The sequence below is a fragment of the Rhinoderma darwinii genome (assembly GCF_050947455.1).
Source record: "Rhinoderma darwinii isolate aRhiDar2 chromosome 5 unlocalized genomic scaffold, aRhiDar2.hap1 SUPER_5_unloc_39, whole genome shotgun sequence".
Taxonomy (NCBI): domain Eukaryota; kingdom Metazoa; phylum Chordata; class Amphibia; order Anura; family Rhinodermatidae; genus Rhinoderma; species Rhinoderma darwinii.
In genome coordinates this window covers 1,042,303-1,056,688 of record NW_027461797.1, presented here as the reverse complement: position 1 = coordinate 1,056,688, position 14,386 = coordinate 1,042,303, and the positions used below count along the sequence as shown (strand labels likewise).

General features: G+C 47.4%; 10 non-coding genes across 10 annotated transcripts; all 10 read left to right on the top strand.

Annotated features, from left to right (window-relative positions):
• The first annotated feature begins 606 nt into the window (after window positions 1–606).
• Window positions 607–797, top strand: LOC142692144 (U2 spliceosomal RNA). Its single transcript, XR_012860629.1, has one exon. It is a non-coding gene; the product is annotated as a U2 spliceosomal RNA (small nuclear RNA).
• A 1,287-nt stretch (window positions 798–2,084) lies between these two features.
• LOC142691988 (U2 spliceosomal RNA) lies at window positions 2,085–2,275 on the top strand. Its single transcript, XR_012860488.1, has one exon. It is a non-coding gene; the product is annotated as a U2 spliceosomal RNA (small nuclear RNA).
• A 1,295-nt stretch (window positions 2,276–3,570) lies between these two features.
• On the top strand, window positions 3,571–3,761 carry LOC142691987 (U2 spliceosomal RNA). Its single transcript, XR_012860487.1, has one exon. It is a non-coding gene; the product is annotated as a U2 spliceosomal RNA (small nuclear RNA).
• Window positions 3,762–5,060: 1,299 nt separating this feature from the next.
• On the top strand, window positions 5,061–5,251 carry LOC142691986 (U2 spliceosomal RNA). Its single transcript, XR_012860486.1, has one exon. It is a non-coding gene; the product is annotated as a U2 spliceosomal RNA (small nuclear RNA).
• A 1,292-nt stretch (window positions 5,252–6,543) lies between these two features.
• Window positions 6,544–6,734, top strand: LOC142691985 (U2 spliceosomal RNA). Its single transcript, XR_012860485.1, has one exon. It is a non-coding gene; the product is annotated as a U2 spliceosomal RNA (small nuclear RNA).
• Window positions 6,735–8,034: 1,300 nt separating this feature from the next.
• LOC142691984 (U2 spliceosomal RNA) lies at window positions 8,035–8,225 on the top strand. The gene has a single exon (XR_012860484.1). It is a non-coding gene; the product is annotated as a U2 spliceosomal RNA (small nuclear RNA).
• A 1,276-nt stretch (window positions 8,226–9,501) lies between these two features.
• Window positions 9,502–9,692, top strand: LOC142691972 (U2 spliceosomal RNA). Its single transcript, XR_012860473.1, has one exon. It is a non-coding gene; the product is annotated as a U2 spliceosomal RNA (small nuclear RNA).
• Window positions 9,693–10,992: 1,300 nt separating this feature from the next.
• On the top strand, window positions 10,993–11,183 carry LOC142691971 (U2 spliceosomal RNA). Its single transcript, XR_012860472.1, has one exon. It is a non-coding gene; the product is annotated as a U2 spliceosomal RNA (small nuclear RNA).
• Window positions 11,184–12,463: 1,280 nt separating this feature from the next.
• On the top strand, window positions 12,464–12,654 carry LOC142691970 (U2 spliceosomal RNA). Its single transcript, XR_012860471.1, has one exon. It is a non-coding gene; the product is annotated as a U2 spliceosomal RNA (small nuclear RNA).
• A 1,280-nt stretch (window positions 12,655–13,934) lies between these two features.
• Window positions 13,935–14,125, top strand: LOC142691967 (U2 spliceosomal RNA). The gene has a single exon (XR_012860469.1). It is a non-coding gene; the product is annotated as a U2 spliceosomal RNA (small nuclear RNA).
• Window positions 14,126–14,386: the final 261 nt, after the last annotated feature.

The following is a 14,386-nucleotide window of genomic DNA, read 5'->3' as shown; positions in this document are numbered from 1 at the left end:
TGGAGGCAAATAAATGTGCAAAAAAAAGACAGCCTGGCGGCCGGCTGTTGCAGTGTTGCCCTCTCAGGCAACACTGAGTGACTGACTGAGCCTCACCGTCTTATATAAAGTTCAGACGGAACTTTGCACGTGTCATAGTGGAGCCCTCAGGATTCCAGAGCCAGCTTTCTGACATCATAATGGGGCCTCAGAGATAAAAGCCTGGGCCCAGGCAGTGTTGGTCAGTGCTGCTCAGCAGGCAGCACTGGACTGGATTAAAGCTAATACAAGTTGTGAAGGAACAAGGGGTGGCTGTGGGCATGCACTTACTGCTGCTGCTGCTGCTGCTGCTGCTGCCAGTATTTGCACGGCAGGAGGGCATTTGGGCGTTGCCAAGAAGGCGTTTTTATGTCGATTCCTCCTCTTTCAGCACTGCATTGTGGTGCAAGCAAAAGAAGCAAATCCTGTGTAGCTTCCTCTCCGGCCTTTATTCACCTCCCGCTTAGTAGCTGTAAATGTGTGTGAGCCTGCAGGGCCCCATGGAATTGCCTAGGAGTAGGCTGAATCGCTGCAAGGGGTGAACAGCAGTATTAGGCAGGCTCGGTCAACGCCAGGCCCATTCGGGTTATCGCTTCTCGGCCTTTTGGCTAAGATAAAGTGTAGTATCTGTTCTTATCAGTTTAATATCTGATACGTCCCCTATCTGGGGACCATATATTAAATGGATTTTTAGAACAGGGAGATGGAAATAGAGCTTGCTCTGTCCACTCCACGCATTGACCTGGTATTGCAGTATTTCCAGGACCGGTGCACCCTTCCCTTATGTGTTTACTAAAATCAGATTCCAAAAGTGCTATTTGTGTTTGCTATTGTTTTTGTCTTTCTGATGGGATCTCCCCTTTTAATCCCATTATTTCAACACCTGTTGGACAATGCATGAGTGATAATGAGCTCATTGATTAAATGCAATTAATGAATAGATTGCCACCTCTTGTTGTGTGTCGTCTGTGTTTCTGTGTTTCCGGCATTTCACATTGGAACAGCTCATTCACCTTCCTTGTCTTCTCTCCGCCCTCCCTTTTAGGTAAGTTAAAGAGCTGCACCTGAGCCAGCCACTGATTGATTGATTGGTTGATTGATTGATTGATTGATTGATGCAGCACCACAGTCAAATAGTGGAGTGGAGTAGGGGAACAGCAAACAGCCAATAAAGCAGCCCGCCCGCTCGCCTGCCCGCCACAATGGACCTACCTGTGTACACTAGATGGATGTGATGGAATGTACTGTCGTCCCTACATTTCAAGAAGAAGTAAGAATTGCAGTTGCAACAAAGCCTTGCTTGCCTACAAAGAGAGCAGCAATTTGGATTTGTTACTATGTTACCTAGAAGAATAACAAACTGTGCAAGGATGGAGGTTGTAGGAGCAAGGAGAAGTTGTCTGTAAAGTTGGTGGATGCCTATTTTCCATTTTGCAGTCCCTTGTCTCCCTCTTGTGGCCTCCTGGAGGCAAATAAATGTGCAAAAAAAAGACAGCCTGGCGGCCGGCTGTTGCAGTGTTGCCCTCTCAGGCAACACTGAGTGACTGACTGAGCCTCACCGTCTTATATAAAGTTCAGACGGAACTTTGCACGTGTCATAGTGGAGCCCTCAGGATTCCAGAGCCAGCTTTCTGACATCATAATGGGGCCTCAGAGATAAAAGCCTGGGCCCAGGCAGTGTTGGTCAGTGCTGCTCAGCAGGCAGCACTGGACTGGATTAAAGCTAATACAAGTTGTGAAGGAACAAGGGGTGGCTGTGGGCATGCACTTACTGCTGCTGCTGCTGCTGCTGCTGCCAGTATTTGCACGGCAGGAGGGCATTTGGGCGTTGCCAAGAAGGCGTTTTTATGTCGATTCCTCCTCTTTCAGCACTGCATTGTGGTGCAAGCAAAAGAAGCAAATCCTGTGTAGCTTCCTCTCCGGCCTTTATTCACCTCCCGCTTAGTAGCTGTAAATGTGTGTGAGCCTGCAGGGCCCCATGGAATTGCCTAGGAGTAGGCTGAATCGCTGCAAGGGGTGAACAGCAGTATTAGGCAGGCTCGGTCAACGCCAGGCCCATTCGGGTTATCGCTTCTCGGCCTTTTGGCTAAGATCAAGTGTAGTATCTGTTCTTATCAGTTTAATATCTGATACGTCCCCTATCTGGGGACCATATATTAAATGGATTTTTAGAACAGGGAGATGGAAATAGAGCTTGCTCTGTCCACTCCACGCATTGACCTGGTATTGCAGTATTTCCAGGACCGGTGCACCCTTCCCTTATGTGTTTACTAAAATCAGATTCCAAAAGTGCTATTTGTGTTTGCTATTGTTTTTGTCTTTCTGATGGGATCTCCCCTTTTAATCCCATTATTTCAACACCTGTTGGACAATGCATGAGTGATAATGAGCTCATTGATTAAATGCAATTAATGAATAGATTGCCACCTCTTGTTGTGTGTCGTCTGTGTTTCTGTGTTTCCGGCATTTCACATTGGAACAGCTCATTCACCTTCCTTGTCTTCTCTCCGCCCTCCCTTTTAGGTAAGTTAAAGAGCTGCACCTGAGCCAGCCACTGATTGATTGATTGATTGATTGATTGATTGATTGATTGATTGATTGATGCAGCACCACAGTCAAATAGTGGAGTGGAGTAGGGGAACAGCAAACAGCCAATAAAGCAGCCCGCCCGCTCGCCTGCCCGCCACAATGGACCTACCTGTGTACACTAGATGGATGTGATGGAATGTACTGTCGTCCCTACATTTCAAGAAGAAGTAAGAATTGCAGTTGCAACAAAGCCTTGCTTGCCTACAAAGAGAGCAGCAATTTGGATTTGTTACTATGTTACCTAGAAGAATAACAAACTGTGCAAGGATGGAGGTTGTAGGAGCAAGGAGAAGTTGTCTGTAAAGTTGGTGGATGCCTATTTTCCATTTTGCAGTCCCTTGTCTCCCTCTTGTGGCCTCCTGGAGGCAAATAAATGTGCAAAAAAAAGACAGCCTGGCGGCCGGCTGTTGCAGTGTTGCCCTCTCAGGCAACACTGAGTGACTGACTGAGCCTCACCGTCTTATATAAAGTTCAGACGGAACTTTGCACGTGTCATAGTGGAGCCCTCAGGATTCCAGAGCCAGCTTTCTGACATCATAATGGGGCCTCAGAGATAAAAGCCTGGGCCCAGGCAGTGTTGGTCAGTGCTGCTCAGCAGGCAGCACTGGACTGGATTAAAGCTAATACAAGTTGTGAAGGAACAAGGGGTGGCTGTGGGCATGCACTTACTGCTGCTGCTGCTGCTGCTGCTGCCAGTATTTGCACGGCAGGAGGGCATTTGGGCGTTGCCAAGAAGGCGTTTTTATGTCGATTCCTCCTCTTTCAGCACTGCATTGTGGTGCAAGCAAAAGAAGCAAATCCTGTGTAGCTTCCTCTCCGGCCTTTATTCACCTCCCGCTTAGTAGCTGTAAATGTGTGTGAGCCTGCAGGGCCCCATGGAATTGCCTAGGAGTAGGCTGAATCGCTGCAAGGGGTGAACAGCAGTATTAGGCAGGCTCGGTCAACGCCAGGCCCATTCGGGTTATCGCTTCTCGGCCTTTTGGCTAAGATCAAGTGTAGTATCTGTTCTTATCAGTTTAATATCTGATACGTCCCCTATCTGGGGACCATATATTAAATGGATTTTTAGAACAGGGAGATGGAAATAGAGCTTGCTCTGTCCACTCCACGCATTGACCTGGTATTGCAGTATTTCCAGGACCGGTGCACCCTTCCCTTATGTGTTTACTAAAATCAGATTCCAAAAGTGCTATTTGTGTTTGCTATTGTTTTTGTCTTTCTGATGGGATCTCCCCTTTTAATCCCATTATTTCAACACCTGTTGGACAATGCATGAGTGATAATGAGCTCATTGATTAAATGCAATTAATGAATAGATTGCCACCTCTTGTTGTGTGTCGTCTGTGTTTCTGTGTTTCCGGCATTTCACATTGGAACAGCTCATTCACCTTCCTTGTCTTCTCTCCGCCCTCCCTTTTAGGTAAGTTAAAGAGCTGCACCTGAGCCAGCCACTGATTGATTGATTGATTGATTGATTGATTGATTGATTGATTGATTGATTGATGCAGCACCACAGTCAAATAGTGGAGTGGAGTAGGGGAACAGCAAACAGCCAATAAAGCAGCCCGCCCGCTCGCCTGCCCGCCACAATGGACCTACCTGTGTACACTAGATGGATGTGATGGAATGTACTGTCGTCCCTACATTTCAAGAAGAAGTAAGAATTGCAGTTGCAACAAAGCCTTGCTTGCCTACAAAGAGAGCAGCAATTTGGATTTGTTACTATGTTACCTAGAAGAATAACAAACTGTGCAAGGATGGAGGTTGTAGGAGCAAGGAGAAGTTGTCTGTAAAGTTGGTGGATGCCTATTTTCCATTTTGCAGTCCCTTGTCTCCCTCTTGTGGCCTCCTGGAGGCAAATAAATGTGCAAAAAAAAGACAGCCTGGCGGCCGGCTGTTGCAGTGTTGCCCTCTCAGGCAACACTGAGTGACTGACTGAGCCTCACCGTCTTATATAAAGTTCAGACGGAACTTTGCACGTGTCATAGTGGAGCCCTCAGGATTCCAGAGCCAGCTTTCTGACATCATAATGGGGCCTCAGAGATAAAAGCCTGGGCCCAGGCAGTGTTGGTCAGTGCTGCTCAGCAGGCAGCACTGGACTGGATTAAAGCTAATACAAGTTGTGAAGGAACAAGGGGTGGCTGTGGGCATGCACTTACTGCTGCTGCTGCTGCTGCTGCTGCCAGTATTTGCACGGCAGGAGGGCATTTGGGCGTTGCCAAGAAGGCGTTTTTATGTCGATTCCTCCTCTTTCAGCACTGCATTGTGGTGCAAGCAAAAGAAGCAAATCCTGTGTAGCTTCCTCTCCGGCCTTTATTCACCTCCCGCTTAGTAGCTGTAAATGTGTGTGAGCCTGCAGGGCCCCATGGAATTGCCTAGGAGTAGGCTGAATCGCTGCAAGGGGTGAACAGCAGTATTAGGCAGGCTCGGTCAACGCCAGGCCCATTCGGGTTATCGCTTCTCGGCCTTTTGGCTAAGATCAAGTGTAGTATCTGTTCTTATCAGTTTAATATCTGATACGTCCCCTATCTGGGGACCATATATTAAATGGATTTTTAGAACAGGGAGATGGAAATAGAGCTTGCTCTGTCCACTCCACGCATTGACCTGGTATTGCAGTATTTCCAGGACCGGTGCACCCTTCCCTTATGTGTTTACTAAAATCAGATTCCAAAAGTGCTATTTGTGTTTGCTATTGTTTTTGTCTTTCTGATGGGATCTCCCCTTTTAATCCCATTATTTCAACACCTGTTGGACAATGCATGAGTGATAATGAGCTCATTGATTAAATGCAATTAATGAATAGATTGCCACCTCTTGTTGTGTGTCGTCTGTGTTTCTGTGTTTCCGGCATTTCACATTGGAACAGCTCATTCACCTTCCTTGTCTTCTCTCCGCCCTCCCTTTTAGGTAAGTTAAAGAGCTGCACCTGAGCCAGCCACTGATTGATTGATTGATTGATTGATTGATTGATTGATTGATTGATTGATTGATTGATTGATGCAGCACCACAGTCAAATAGTGGAGTGGAGTAGGGGAACAGCAAACAGCCAATAAAGCAGCCCGCCCGCTCGCCTGCCCGCCACAATGGACCTACCTGTGTACACTAGATGGATGTGATGGAATGTACTGTCGTCCCTACATTTCAAGAAGAAGTAAGAATTGCAGTTGCAACAAAGCCTTGCTTGCCTACAAAGAGAGCAGCAATTTGGATTTGTTACTATGTTACCTAGAAGAATAACAAACTGTGCAAGGATGGAGGTTGTAGGAGCAAGGAGAAGTTGTCTGTAAAGTTGGTGGATGCCTATTTTCCATTTTGCAGTCCCTTGTCTCCCTCTTGTGGCCTCCTGGAGGCAAATAAATGTGCAAAAAAAAGACAGCCTGGCGGCCGGCTGTTGCAGTGTTGCCCTCTCAGGCAACACTGAGTGACTGACTGAGCCTCACCGTCTTATATAAAGTTCAGACGGAACTTTGCACGTGTCATAGTGGAGCCCTCAGGATTCCAGAGCCAGCTTTCTGACATCATAATGGGGCCTCAGAGATAAAAGCCTGGGCCCAGGCAGTGTTGGTCAGTGCTGCTCAGCAGGCAGCACTGGACTGGATTAAAGCTAATACAAGTTGTGAAGGAACAAGGGGTGGCTGTGGGCATGCACTTACTGCTGCTGCCAGTATTTACACGGCAGGAGGGCATTTGGGCGTTGCCAAGAAGGCGTTTTTATGTCGATTCCTCCTCTTTCAGCACTGCATTGTGGTGCAAGCAAAAGAAGCAAATCCTGTGTAGCTTCCTCTCCGGCCTTTATTCACCTCCCGCTTAGTAGCTGTAAATGTGTGTGAGCCTGCAGGGCCCCATGGAATTGCCTAGGAGTAGGCTGAATCGCTGCAAGGGGTGAACAGCAGTATTAGGCAGGCTCGGTCAACGCCAGGCCCATTCGGGTTATCGCTTCTCGGCCTTTTGGCTAAGATCAAGTGTAGTATCTGTTCTTATCAGTTTAATATCTGATACGTCCCCTATCTGGGGACCATATATTAAATGGATTTTTAGAACAGGGAGATGGAAATAGAGCTTGCTCTGTCCACTCCACGCATTGACCTGGTATTGCAGTATTTCCAGGACCGGTGCACCCTTCCCTTATGTGTTTACTAAAATCAGATTCCAAAAGTGCTATTTGTGTTTGCTATTGTTTTTGTCTTTCTGATGGGATCTCCCCTTTTAATCCCATTATTTCAACACCTGTTGGACAATGCATGAGTGATAATGAGCTCATTGATTAAATGCAATTAATGAATAGATTGCCACCTCTTGTTGTGTGTCGTCTGTGTTTCTGTGTTTCCGGCATTTCACATTGGAACAGCTCATTCACCTTCCTTGTCTTCTCTCCGCCCTCCCTTTTAGGTAAGTTAAAGAGCTGCACCTGAGCCAGCCACTGATTGATTGATTGATTGATTGATTGATTGATTGATTGATTGATTGATTGATTGATTGATGCAGCACCACAGTCAAATAGTGGAGTGGAGTAGGGGAACAGCAAACAGCCAATAAAGCAGCCCGCCCGCTCGCCTGCCCGCCACAATGGACCTACCTGTGTACACTAGATGGATGTGATGGAATGTACTGTCCTACATTTCAAGAAGTAAGAATTGCAGTTGCAACAAAGCCTTGCTTGCCTACAAAGAGAGCAGCAATTTGGATTTGTTACTATGTTACCTAGAAGAATAACAAACTGTGCAAGGATGGAGGTTGTAGGAGCAAGGAGAAGTTGTCTGTAAAGTTGGTGGATGCCTATTTTCCATTTTGCAGTCCCTTGACTCCCTCTTGTGGCCTCCTGGAGGCAAATAAATGTGCAAAAAAAAGACAGCCTGGCGGCCGGCTGTTGCAGTGTTGCCCTCTCAGGCAACACTGAGTGACTGACTGAGCCTCACCGTCTTATATAAAGTTCAGACGGAACTTTGCACGTGTCATAGTGGAGCCCTCAGGATTCCAGAGCCAGCTTTCTGACATCATAATGGGGCCTCAGAGATAAAAGCCTGGGCCCAGGCAGTGTTGGTCAGTGCTGCTCAGCAGGCAGCACTGGACTGGATTAAAGCTAATACAAGTTGTGAAGGAACAAGGGGTGGCTGTGGGCATGCACTTACTGCTGCTGCTGCTGCTGCTGCTGCCAGTATTTGCACGGCAGGAGGGCATTTGGGCGTTGCCAAGAAGGCGTTTTTATGTCGATTCCTCCTCTTTCAGCACTGCATTGTGGTGCAAGCAAAAGAAGCAAATCCTGTGTAGCTTCCTCTCCGGCCTTTATTCACCTCCCGCTTAGTAGCTGTAAATGTGTGTGAGCCTGCAGGGCCCCATGGAATTGCCTAGGAGTAGGCTGAATCGCTGCAAGGGGTGAACAGCAGTATTAGGCAGGCTCGGTCAACGCCAGGCCCATTCGGGTTATCGCTTCTCGGCCTTTTGGCTAAGATCAAGTGTAGTATCTGTTCTTATCAGTTTAATATCTGATACGTCCCCTATCTGGGGACCATATATTAAATGGATTTTTAGAACAGGGAGATGGAAATAGAGCTTGCTCTGTCCACTCCACGCATTGACCTGGTATTGCAGTATTTCCAGGACCGGTGCACCCTTCCCTTATGTGTTTACTAAAATCAGATTCCAAAAGTGCTATTTGTGTTTGCTATTGTTTTTGTCTTTCTGATGGGATCTCCCCTTTTAATCCCATTATTTCAACACCTGTTGGACAATGCATGAGTGATAATGAGCTCATTGATTAAATGCAATTAATGAATAGATTGCCACCTCTTGTTGTGTGTCGTCTGTGTTTCTGTGTTTCCGGCATTTCACATTGGAACACCTCATTCACCTTCCTTGTCTTCTCTCCGCCCTCCCTTTTAGGTAAGTTAAAGAGCTGCACCTGAGCCAGCCACTGATTGATTGATTGATTGATTGATTGATTGATTGATTGATGCAGCACAACAGTCAAATAGTGGAGTGGAGTAGGGGAACAGCAAACAGCCAATAAAGCAGCCCGCCCGCTCGCCTGCCCGCCACAATGGACCTACCTGTGTACACTAGATGGATGTGATGGAATGTACTGTCGTCCCTACATTTCAAGAAGAAGTAAGAATTGCAGTTGCAACAAAGCCTTGCTTGCCTACAAAGAGAGCAGCAATTTGGATTTGTTACTATGTTACCTAGAAGAATAACAAACTGTGCAAGGATGGAGGTTGTAGGAGCAAGGAGAAGTTGTCTGTAAAGTTGGTGGATGCCTATTTTCCATTTTGCAGTCCCTTGTCTCCCTCTTGTGGCCTCCTGGAGGCAACTAGCTGTGCAAAAAAAAGACAGCCTGGCGGCCGGCTGTTGCAGTGTTGCCCTCTCAGGCAACACTGAGTGACTGACTGAGCCTCACCGTCTTATATAAAGTTCAGACGGAACTTTGCACGTGTCATAGTGGAGCCCTCAGGATTCCAGAGCCAGCTTTCTGACATCATAATGGGGCCTCAGAGATAAAAGCCTGGGCCCAGGCAGTGTTGGTCAGTGCTGCTCAGCAGGCAGCACTGGACTGGACTGGATTACAGCTGATACAAGGTGTGAAGGAACAAGGGGTGGCTGTGGGCATGCACTTGCTGCCGCTGCCAGTGTTTATCTGCATGGCAGCAGGGCATTTGGGCGTTGCCAGGAAGGCGTTTTTATGTAGATTCCTCCTCTTTCAGCACTGCATTGTGGTGCAAGCAAAAGAAGCAAATCCTGTCTGGCTTCCTCTCCGGCCTTTATTCACCTCCCGTGTAGCTGTGAGTGTGTGAGCCTGCAGGGCCCCATGGAATTGCCTAGAAGTAGGCTGAATCGCTGCAAGGGCTGAACAGCAGTATCGGGCAGGCTCGGGCAACGCACGGCCCGTTCGGGTTATCGCTTCTCGGCCTTTTGGCTAAGATCAAGTGTAGTATCTGTTCTTATCAGTTTAATATCTGATACGTCCCCTATCTGGGGACCATATATTAAATGGATTTTTAGAACAGGGAGATGGAAATAGAGCTTGCTCTGTCCACTCCACGCATTGACCTGGTATTGCAGTATTTCCAGGACCGGTGCACCCTTTCCTTATGTGTTGACTAAAAGCAGATTCCAAAAGTGTTTTTTGTCTTTGCTATTGTTTCTGTCTTTCTGAAGGGATCTCCCCTTTTAATCCCATTATTTCAACACCTGTTGGACAATGCATGAGTGATAATGAGCTCATTGATTAAATGCAATTAATGAATAGATTGCCACCTCTTGTTGTGTGTCGTCTGTGTTTCTGTGTTTCCGGCATTTCACATTGGAACACCTCATTCACCTTCCTTGTCTTCTCTCCGCCCTCCCTTTTAGGTAAGTTAAAGAGCTGCACCTGAGCCAGCCACTGATTGATTGATTGATTGATTGATTGATTGATTGATTGATTGATTGATTGATTGATTGATTGATGCAGCACAACAGTCAAATAGTGGAGTGGAGTAGGGGAACAGCAAACAGCCAATAAAGCAGCCCGCCCGCTCGCCTGCCCGCCACAATGGACCTACCTGTGTACACTAGATGGATGTGATGGAATGTACTGTCGTCCCTACATTTCAAGAAGAAGTAAGAATTGCAGTTGCAACAAAGCCTTGCTTGCCTACAAAGAGAGCAGCAATTTGGATTTGTTACTATGTTACCTAGAAGAATAACAAACTGTGCAAGGATGGAGGTTGTAGGAGCAAGGAGAAGTTGTCTGTAAAGTTGGTGGATGCCTATTTTCCATTTTGCAGTCCCTTGTCTCCCTCTTGTGGCCTCCTGGAGGCAACTAGCTGTGCAAAAAAAAGACAGCCTGGCGGCCGGCTGTTGCAGTGTTGCCCTCTCAGGCAACACTGAGTGACTGACTGAGCCTCACCGTCTTATATAAAGTTCAGACGGAACTTTGCACGTGTCATAGTGGAGCCCTCAGGATTCCAGAGCCAGCTTTCTGACATCATAATGGGGCCTCAGAGATAAAAGCCTGGGCCCAGGCAGTGTTGGTCAGTGCTGCTCAGCAGGCAGCACTGGACTGGACTGGATTACAGCTGATACAAGGAGTGAAGGAACAAGGGGTGGCTGTGGGCATGCACTTGCTGCCGCTGCCAGTGTTTATCTGCATGGCAGCAGGGCATTTGGGCGTTGCCAGGAAGGCGTTTTTATGTCGATTCCTCCTCTTTCAGCACTGCATTGTGGTGCAAGCAAAAGAAGCAAATCCTGTCTGGCTTCCTCTCCGGCCTTTATTCACCTCCCGTGTAGCTGTGAGTGTGTGAGCCTGCAGGGCCCCATGGAATTGCCTAGAAGTAGGCTGAATCGCTGCAAGGGCTGAACAGCAGTATCGGGCAGGCTCGGGCAACGCGCGGCCCGTTCGGGTTATCGCTTCTCGGCCTTTTGGCTAAGATCAAGTGTAGTATCTGTTCTTATCAGTTTAATATCTGATACGTCCCCTATCTGGGGACCATATATTAAATGGATTTTTAGAACAGGGAGATGGAAATAGAGCTTGCTCTGTCCACTCCACGCATTGACCTGGTATTGCAGTATTTCCAGGACCGGTGCACCCTTTCCTTATGTGTTGACTAAAAGCAGATTCCAAAAGTGTTTTTTGTCTTTGCTATTGTTTCTGTCTTTCTGAAGGGATCTCCCCTTTTAATCCCATTATTTCAACACCTGTTGGACAATGCATGAGTGATAATGAGCTCATTGATTAAATGCAATTAATGAATAGATTGCCACCTCTTGTTGTGTGTCGTCTGTGTTTCTGTGTTTCCGGCATTTCACATTGGAACACCTCATTCACCTTCCTTGTCTTCTCTCCGCCCTCCCTTTTAGGTAAGTTAAAGAGCTGCACCTGAGCCAGCCACTGATTGATTGATTGATTGATTGATTGATTGATTGATTGATTGATGCAGCACAACAGTCAAATAGTGGAGTGGAGTAGGGGAACAGCAAACAGCCAATAAAGCAGCCCGCCCGCTCGCCTGCCCGCCACAATGGACCTACCTGTGTACACTAGATGGATGTGATGGAATGTACTGTCGTCCCTACATTTTAAGAAGAAGTAAGAATTGCAGTTGCAACAAAGCCTTGCTTGCCTACAAAGAGAGCAGCAATTTGGATTTGTTACTATGTTACCTAGAAGAATAACAAACTGTGCAAGGATGGAGGTTGTAGGAGCAAGGAGAAGTTGTCTGTAAAGTTGGTGGATGCCTATTTTCCATTTTGCAGTCCCTTGTCTCCCTCTTGTGGCCTCCTGGAGGCAACTAGCTGTGCAAAAAAAAGACAGCCTGGCGGCCGGCTGTTGCAGTGTTGCCCTCTCAGGCAACACTGAGTGACTGACTGAGCCTCACCGTCTTATATAAAGTTCAGACGGAACTTTGCACGTGTCATAGTGGAGCCCTCAGGATTCCAGAGCCAGCTTTCTGACATCATAATGGGGCCTCAGAGATAAAAGCCTGGGCCCAGGCAGTGTTGGTCAGTGCTGCTCAGCAGGCAGCACTGGACTGGACTGGATTACAGCTGATACAAGGTGTGAAGGAACAAGGGGTGGCTGTGGGCATGCACTTGCTGCCGCTGCCAGTGTTTATCTGCATGGCAGCAGGGCATTTGGGCGTTGCCAGGAAGGCGTTTTTATGTAGATTCCTCCTCTTTCAGCACTGCATTGTGGTGCAAGCAAAAGAAGCAAATCCTGTCTGGCTTCCTCTCCGGCCTTTATTCACCTCCCGTGTAGCTGTGAGTGTGTGAGCCTGCAGGGCCCCATGGAATTGCCTAGAAGTAGGCTGAATCGCTGCAAGGGCTAAACAGCAGTATCGGGCAGGCTCGGGCAACGCGCGGCCCGTTCGGGTTATCGCTTCTCGGCCTTTTGGCTAAGATCAAGTGTAGTATCTGTTCTTATCAGTTTAATATCTGATACGTCCCCTATCTGGGGACCATATATTAAATGGATTTTTAGAACAGGGAGATGGAAATAGAGCTTGCTCTGTCCACTCCACGCATTGACCTGGTATTGCAGTATTTCCAGGACCGGTGCACCCTTTCCTTATGTGTTGACTAAAAGCAGATTCCAAAAGTGTTTTTTGTCTTTGCTATTGTTTCTGTCTTTCTGAAGGGATCTCCCCTTTTAATCCCATTATTTCAACACCTGTTGGACAATGCATGAGTGATAATGAGCTCATTGATTAAATGCAATTAATGAATAGATTGCCACCTCTTGTTGTGTGTCGTCTGTGTTTCTGTGTTTCCGGCATTTCACATTGGAACACCTCATTCACCTTCCTTGTCTTCTCTCCGCCCTCCCTTTTAGGTAAGTTAAAGAGCTGCACCTGAGCCAGCCACTGATTGATTGATTGATTGATTGATTGATTGATTGATTGATTGATGCAGCACAACAGTCAAATAGTGGAGTGGAGTAGGGGAACAGCAAACAGCCAATAAAGCAGCCCGCCCGCTCGCCTGCCCGCCACAATGGACCTACCTGTGTACACTAGATGGATGTGATGGAATGTACTGTCGTCCCTACATTTCAAGAAGAAGTAAGAATTGCAGTTGCAACAAAGCCTTGCTTGCCTACAAAGAGAGCAGCAATTTGGATTTGTTACTATGTTACCTAGAAGAATAACAAACTGTGCAAGGATGGAGGTTGTAGGAGCAAGGAGAAGTTGTCTGTAAAGTTGGTGGATGCCTATTTTCCATTTTGCAGTCCCTTGTCTCCCTCTTGTGGCCTCCTGGAGGCAACTAGCTGTGCAAAAAAAAGACAGCCTGGCGGCCGGCTGTTGCAGTGTTGCCCTCTCAGGCAACACTGAGTGACTGACTGAGCCTCACCGTCTTATATAAAGTTCAGACGGAACTTTGCACGTGTCATAGTGGAGCCCTCAGGATTCCAGAGCCAGCTTTCTGACATCATAATGGGGCCTCAGAGATAAAAGCCTGGGCCCAGGCAGTGTTGGTCAGTGCTGCTCAGCAGGCAGCACTGGACTGGACTGGATTACAGCTGATACAAGGTGTGAAGGAACAAGGGGTGGCTGTGGGCATGCACTTGCTGCCGCTGCCAGTGTTTATCTGCATGGCAGCAGGGCATTTGGGCGTTGCCAGGAAGGCGTTTTTATGTAGATTCCTCCTCTTTCAGCACTGCATTGTGGTGCAAGCAAAAGAAGCAAATCCTGTCTGGCTTCCTCTCCAGCCTTTATTCACCTCCCGTGTAGCTGTGAGTGTGTGAGCCTGCAGGGCCCCATGGAATTGCCTAGAAGTAGGCTGAATCGCTGCAAGGGCTGAACAGCAGTATCGGGCAGGCTCGGGCAACGCGCGGCCCGTTCGGGTTATCGCTTCTCGGCCTTTTGGCTAAGATCAAGTGTAGTATCTGTTCTTATCAGTTTAATATCTGATACGTCCCCTATCTGGGGACCATATATTAAATGGATTTTTAGAACAGGGAGATGGAAATAGAGCTTGCTCTGTCCACTCCACGCATTGACCTGGTATTGCAGTATTTCCAGGACCGGTGCACCCTTTCCTTATGTGTTGACTAAAAGCAGATTCCAAAAGTGTTTTTTGTCTTTGCTATTGTTTCTGTCTTTCTGAAGGGATCTCCCCTTTTAATCCCATTATTTCAACACCTGTTGGACAATGCATGAGTGATAATGAGCTCATTGATTAAATGCAATTAATGAATAGATTGCCACCTCTTGTTGTGTGTCGTCTGTGTTTCTGTGTTTCCGGCATTTCACATTGGAACACCTCATTCACCTTCCTTGTCTTCTCTCCGCCCTCCCT